The sequence below is a fragment of the Pundamilia nyererei genome, unplaced genomic scaffold (assembly GCF_000239375.1).
Source record: "Pundamilia nyererei isolate P.nyererei 1_Seehausen unplaced genomic scaffold, PunNye1.0 scaffold00012, whole genome shotgun sequence".
NCBI lineage: Eukaryota > Metazoa > Chordata > Actinopteri > Cichliformes > Cichlidae > Pundamilia > Pundamilia nyererei.
In genome coordinates this window covers 1,088,101-1,095,688 of record NW_005187413.1, presented here as the reverse complement: position 1 = coordinate 1,095,688, position 7,588 = coordinate 1,088,101, and positions in this window count along the sequence as shown.

The following is a 7,588-nucleotide window of genomic DNA, read 5'->3' as shown; positions in this document are numbered from 1 at the left end:
ATAAAGTGTTAAGAATTTCAACTGACTTATATTATTTTGTAAAAAGATATTCATACAGAGAGTTTTTAGACATCTTAATTTTCTTCTAATTACTAAGCTTCTGGAGTTTGGCATACAGAAAGTTTATGAGTTAATGAGTTTGCCAATCATTTAAGCCATCAAGCTACAAGTATGTCATGGTCCAGGATGAGGGTCTTGGTTGAAGGAGCGTTTTCTCTGGGTCCAGGTTGAGTTGGGCTCCTCCCTTTGGGCGGAGTCAGGTTCTTGCCTCTTACCAAACTCAAATGTTTTTTTATCCTCCGTCAATCAAGGAGCAGCATTGAAGGATCAGCTTGAGCCTGCAGAGGTAAATTGGATCCCCATGGTTGCACTGCAGCATCTAGTTGTCCCTTGCACTTGTTGTGCTGTCTCTCTGTCTCCAGTTCTTCTCGCCCTTGGTCCACAATTTGCAACTCACCTGTTTACTCACTTGGCTTTCCAACACTGGTCTGCTCGGTCTTGCAATCCCAACTCAAAGACAAACCTCTGGAACCACACCTGCCTGCCCTCCTGCATATCGTTCCCTTGGCCTCAGGAAAGGATTAGAACGGACAAAGGAACTAGAGCCCTCTTTTCATCTTGAACCCTCAGCTCCCACTGTTCTATTAAAAGAGGTATTAAAAGACCCAGTAAAATGGTGTAAACACATAAGACATTTATTTTTGTATGTTTCTGTAGTTTGAGTTGATCAAACATCAACTGCAGGGACAGATGCTATGCTTAAAAAATGTATTGATATAGCACATTTATAAAAACAAAAACAGTTAAAACAGAAAAAGATGCAGATCAGATGTGGATAATAAATACCAATAAAGAATCAGTTCACATTAAAAGAAATATAAGATTATAAGCAGAAAACAGAAGAATATTACAGAGAACATCATATGTAAGAACATTAAAAAATATATTCAAAGACAATTTTACAAGCCTTATTTCCTAAAGTGTTGTTTCAAAGTTTTGTCCATGGTGTTTCAAGGTTTCTGCAGTAAAACGTAAGTATAAAACAAATACTTTTTCAATAAAAGCAGGTAGAAAGATCAGCGCTTTATACATAATTATTGCAGAATTTCAAAAGATTGTTTGATTGTTTGAAGTTCTGAATTACATTAAACTTTCACGGAGGTTTTCGGTCATGCCTTTTTATTTGTTAAATGAATCAAGAATGTTGGCCTTGAGTCAAACATCTGGAAACAGATTTAAGATATAAATATATAAATAAAGTTCACATATCAGCAGTGGAGCCCTTTCTAATGTACTTTTTTGGCTGCATGACAATGATTTACTCCCTAATATTACCATAATGAGTGTCTGGCCAAAAGCACAGCAGCAGTGGAGCACCACACCCTTCAGTCGATCAATATTCAGATCAATAGCCCACCCAGCTAACTGTATGTCAATTCAAACATGCTGCTTCATAGTTGCATTGGGGATTTCTGTGTGCAGTCACTCTGCCTCTATTTCTGCGTTTGTCTTGCTGCCAGCTATTTGTATTTGTGTTTTTTCAGAGTATTTGCAGTGTGGACGTGTTGATTTTGTGCCTTTGGTATTGTCTGGATGCACTAAATAATTATTCAGGAGTAGGCAGGTGGAACTGAACACCATCATTCTGGAGGAGCAACTGGATATCTTGGAAATGTAGAGTGACATTTTTTAAATCAACTTTACAGAAATTGCCTTACCAACTTGGTAACATTATTCCTAAGACTCTACTCAAGAATTGCCAGATGTGGGGTCCTTAATATGACCATGAAATGCTTTCAGGAGAAAGGTTTTACACTCTGAGGAAACAAAGGTTGAGCTATCTGCCCAAAATGAGAGCAGGTGTGTTTGTAAGGGTGAGGCTGTCAAACCTAAGAACACTGTACCAAGAGCGATGCTACCACTACCAACAGCAGCGTTCTTTAGGGCTGTTTTGATACCAGCGGTACTGGTACAGAGTGGATGGAATAACCCCAAATTCTTCTGGATTTCTGGACTTCTGGAGAAGTTTCATTGTCACACAAGGCAAAGATTGAGTTATTTGGCCATAATGACAAGAGAACTAGATAAAGGTGAGGGTTTCAACTGTCAAGCATGGCGTTGGTAGCGTCATGCTCTGGCACTGTGACTGTTTTGCTGCCAGCGGTAATGGTATGTTCCACAAAGTGTATGGAATACTGAAGAAGGCCTTTTATGTCCAAATTATTCAACTTCACCTTAAATCAACAGCTAGATGGTTGAAATTTGGATGCCAGTGGGTGTTCCTACAGGACAATGAGGCCAAACGCAGATTAAAACTGTTTTCCAAAATCGATAAAGTGGGCTAACATTAGAATGGCGCTACCAAAGCCTATTGAAAATTTGTACACATTCTCAGTGCCAAGAAGAGTGGTCAAATATCCAACCAGAATTATGCCACAAGATTGTTTATGACTACAAAAACGTCTTAGCAAGGCACAACTTGCTAAGAAACATTTAACCAAATATTATTAGACGTGTATGCAAATATTTGAGCCTGTATGTGTCATTTTGATTGTGTGTAGATTAGAGAAAATCCAAAATAAATCCAAACTTGTGTGCTGATTTTATTAAAGTTATTAAAGATGTTTGCTGTATGATCATCCCACCCTGGAAAGAGAACAGTTTAAAGAAATCATTCATGATGTTCATGTGCATGACGAGTGTGTAAACTTTATATGCGGAAGAGTTCTTTTATTCCAATTCCTAATCAGTGTGTGTTGGGCTACCTTTCTTAGTTCCCCAACAGAAAAAAACAATCTGATAAAACCACACCCATCTTTGAACACATTATATGTTCACACACTAGTTAAATATACTTGTTGTTGGTAGTCATGGGGATAGGCTTTGTTTGAACTTTGGGAGGGATACAAAAAGTAAGAGGTCAGACCATTTCTGCCTATCTGGCATTTCATTTTCTGCTTTTTAATGTTTTTTTAATGTCTCAGTTTTCCCCTTTCTCCACCTATTTGTTGTGGGATACACAAAGGAAAACACAAAACACTAAACTAGGGGAAAATTCTAAATCCACTTCTTTTTTCTCAGCCATCTTTTTGAATATGCACATGCCACCTCTTCCTGTTAATAAAAAAAGATGAAGTATAAATATTATAAATCATCAGTTCTTGGATTTGCATACATCAGATGTACTTACTGCACTTTCTAAGTATGCTATAAATATCTGTAATGATTTAAAGGAACTATGTACAATTATGTCATAGAGTATGACTGAAGGCAAAGTTGGGCAACACTTCCCTAAGACTTGTTATAAAACAATGTATAACACAAGGAGAAAAAAAAGTTTCTCAAAGCTTAGTTAAAAAAAGTCCTAATATCAGATATTCTTCTGTTCTGCTAATGGCTGATGTAACAGCGCTTTGCGTGCACCTTTATGTTATTTCTAAGTCAGTGTCTGCATCAGCACTTTTTAATGAAACTTATCAGGTGGAAACAATACCAGCCAAGCAGCAGCTTTTAATTAAATGGGATAAAATGAAACAACAAATCTCAAGAGGTTTGTTTGCTTACAAACTGAGGGCGAATTAATTCTTACTGCCTTCATGTGTTGTAGCTCATGGTAGCAGCCACTAGATGGCAGTAAAGACTCTTGGTAGTTTTATTTTGATTCAGCCTGATCAGTGGAGTTTCTTCTTCATGGTCTGTTCTCGTACAAAGAAAATGCTGGTTATCATACCATCATTTCTTCTTCAGACATTTACAAAATTGAAAATTAAAAAAGTGCCAGAGAGAAAAATAAGACCAGGCAATTAAAATTGAGTCAAATGCAGTGGAATCTACAGGTATGTAAAAAAATAGCAGCTTTCATAAAAATTTATGTAAGACATCGAATAATTTTCAAGGCGTTTTCTTACGTCATTTGAGAAAAAAAAAAGTCCAACTTTATGCTGTACTGTATTATGCTTTTTTCTTTGCTCATATTCTACTGATGTAATCTATACCACATTAGGGTAACGGCTGCTATGTATTCACCCAAAATATCTGTGAATGCAAATACATTTAAAATTGATCGCTAAGGAGTTTGTTTCTATCCATCTATTATATATTTTCCACAGAAGTGGTTGTTCAGGAAATGAACTTTCAAATAAGCTTTTGTCAAACACCTACAGATACTAAATATGTGTTCTGGTTGTCATTTCCCTGACAGCTTAAGCAGTTTGCTGTGACCTAAAAGCGTATTAAATTTAGATCATCATCATCCTCCGCAGGAAGTCTTTTAACATGTTCTATATTCATTTTGGAAAGGCAGGTCTGACTGAAATCCACTCATCCACCGTCTGTTTCGAAATGAGGCAGTTCCTGTTTTAAGATGTTGCGTTTTAGGAGAACTAATAACTTCAACCAAGAGGGTAACTTTCATTTTTGAAAACTTAGACAAAAGACCTTAATTTACATTATAAATGTGTTCAAAATATAAATGTGTACCATAAGAAATCCCTTGAAATTGGATGTAGCATACTTTGGTAAACTTGTCAGAATTAATCTTATGTATTTAAGACCACTAGTGGATATATTTTACATTTGTTTGTTTTTTAACTTAAATAACCTTCTCTAGGTAGTTAGGTAGTTGGTCTAGTTTGCTTGTCCAATGTTTTCTTTGCTGTTTCTTTTTAGTATTGCTCAAAAGGTTTTGGATATATTTACAATGATGTAAAAGTCTACATAGGTATAGCTCAGCCCAAATTAGAAGTCATTAACTTATTAAGTCAGTCTGGGAGACATTATTTTGATGTTCGTAAGAAAATTATTCAGGATCCTGAAGGATATCTGGATCCTGATTAGCTCCACAACATGCATGACTTGTTTCATGAATGCTGTGGAGGGAATTGTTGGATTTGGCGTAGGTATGCAGTCTCAGGCTGCTCTTGGTACTCATGTTATTCCAGCATTACTTGCCAATATAAAGCCTTGAGGTGTGTTTGGGCTCATTATCCAGCAGAGGATAATAAGCCATTCTCCAAAATACTGCCATATCATTCTCCCTCCTGTTTGTCCCCTTAAAAGCAGCCTTCTTTTACAAGCACAAATCACTGTGACTTATAATTATGTCTTATAAGGCATAGCATGTTCATCCATGGAGACAAGGGCTTGTGTCATGTGTGGAAGTATTGCTTTCTCATCTTCCCTCATTTTATTTTAGAGTATGTTTATGTAAGTTCAATTCGATCGATTTCAGTTTTATTTATATATGCCGAATCACAATAGTTGCTTCAAGGCACTTTATATTGTAAGGTAAAGACTCTACAATAATACAGAGAAAATAGAGGAAACCCCAACAATCAGATGCCCCCCTATAAGCAAGCATTTGATAACAGTGGGAAAGAAAAACTCCCTTTTAACAGGAAGTAACCTTCGGCAGAACCAGGGTCAGAGAGGGGCAACTATCTGCTGTGACCAGCTGGGGGTGAGAGGAGGAAGCTTAGGCTTCAAAAGTGCTTAGAGTTGAAGGAAAGATTGTGATTTGGGTTAAAGTTATGCCTGAGAAAGTGAAGGTTATGCCCCAGTGTGGACTCTGTGCTTCAGGATTGGTGCCATAACAGTAGAATTACAGACCATCACTGCTCACCGAACTTAGAAGCCATGTTCATTCAGTGCAGGCCAACGCAACACGTTCTCACTCCCAAAGTGCAACATTTTAGACTAGGTGACAAACCGTAGGTATATTACGCTTTCAGCCACCCAACACGTCCCTATGTTACGACTTTGGAAAAATGAGAACCATTTGGAATTAATCTACACATGTAAATTTATTTTACTGAAATTGCTTTGGAAAACACTATTTAACACGATTAAGGTGGTGGTTAAGGTTAGGGATAAGGTTAGGGTTAGGGCTGGAAAACACGGCTGGAACGTGTGTTACTGCGGGAGCGTCATTCTATTTGATTTCATCCACAATCTGGCACGTAGCATAGGAACGCAGAAGGTCACCTTCCGCGTTCTCATGGAACGCTTCGGGACGTGACAAATCGTTGGTATATTACGCATTGGGAATGACTGATTCAGGCCCTTTGATCTACCCCGTGAGCTAACGGCAGCCATAGTTACCATTGTTTGCATCCTCCCCAATGCTAACGTTACAGTAGCTCAGCTCTGAACCACATCCAGCTTATTATCAGTAACCAGCAGAGAGAACCCTGGAGGGTGTCCATATTGTTGCTGGGGACTTTAATAAGACACGTTTGAAATCTGTACTCCCCAAGTTCCACCAACATGCTAAGTGTCCTTACAGGGGGGACAGGACACTGGACCATGTATACAGCAACATCAAGCATGCCTATAGAGTGATACCCCTCAAACTGACCACCTCTCTCTGCTCCTCATCCTTGCCTACATCCTCCTCAGGAAACAAACTCCTCCATGCACCCAAGTCATTAAAACATGGCCAGATGATGAGACAGGGTACAAGAGAAAGGTAGATAACTTGTCTCACTGGTCCTCAGAAAATAATATGAAACTCAATGTTCTTAAAACAAAAGAACTCATAATAGAATTCAGGAGGCACAGACAGATTCTATTCTATTCTATTCTATTCTATTCTATCTTTTCCATTTAATGTTTTGGTGGACTTATTAACAGCTGAAATCATATACTGAAACTAAAATCAAACGCTTACTTTTTCATTTATTCTAACAACATTCCCATTAAGATTTTGGATACAATATGTCTCTTTGAAGATTTGTTAGCCCATGGAGACAAAAGGTTAAAATAAAATTATCAGCTGTAATTTACTTAAATGGTAGATGTTCACTGTTTCACACTCTACTCTGTATTCTCTTTGCAGTGCAGTTTGTGTATTTGTGTTTGTGTGTTAGGGATCTTCAGTTAACCTTGGAGACACGAAAAAAGACTGCTTGGCTTTCTTTTCAGGTCACTTAATTATTTAAGTCATAACCAACAAAACCACTTAAACGGAGCATATAAAACCATTTCCAGCTATAATCTTTTTATACTAGCTTTACATGCTTTTCATACAGTACCTCAGGTCACACTGAAGATATGATCAAATTGTGGAGTTGTCCATTAAATTAAACTTAATAACCCAATACTTACCAAGATTGTTAACTGATATCTAAAGTAAAATCTAAATCTAAAACAATGCTGTGTGCATAATGGGTGTTTAATATGCATTTGTAATTGGATCTTAAAGTCTTATCATGTTAAGAAGGTGAATAGCACAAAAAATATCTCGAGGTTTACTCCAGCTGGAGGCAGCCTCTGCTGTGGCTATAATCCAGAAAAGTGACTGAGAGCTGCCTTCCATTGATGGAGTCCAGTCTCGCTGGTCTTCAATCAATCTGACAGAGTTTTATAAATATGTTATGAAGTCCTATAAAGCTAGCTCAGGGCTCCAAGCTGTAGAAAGATCTACTGAAAATCAATGGAGTCACCACTTGGCTTCAAAGCCATTTGGTCTTAAGGTGACAGCTTTTTGAAAATAACAGGAAAGACATGATTGAGGAGTGGAAGGTGAAAAGAACAGAGTCAAGACAGGAAATATATAGACAGGCAGATCAGACATATTTATTTATCTGAC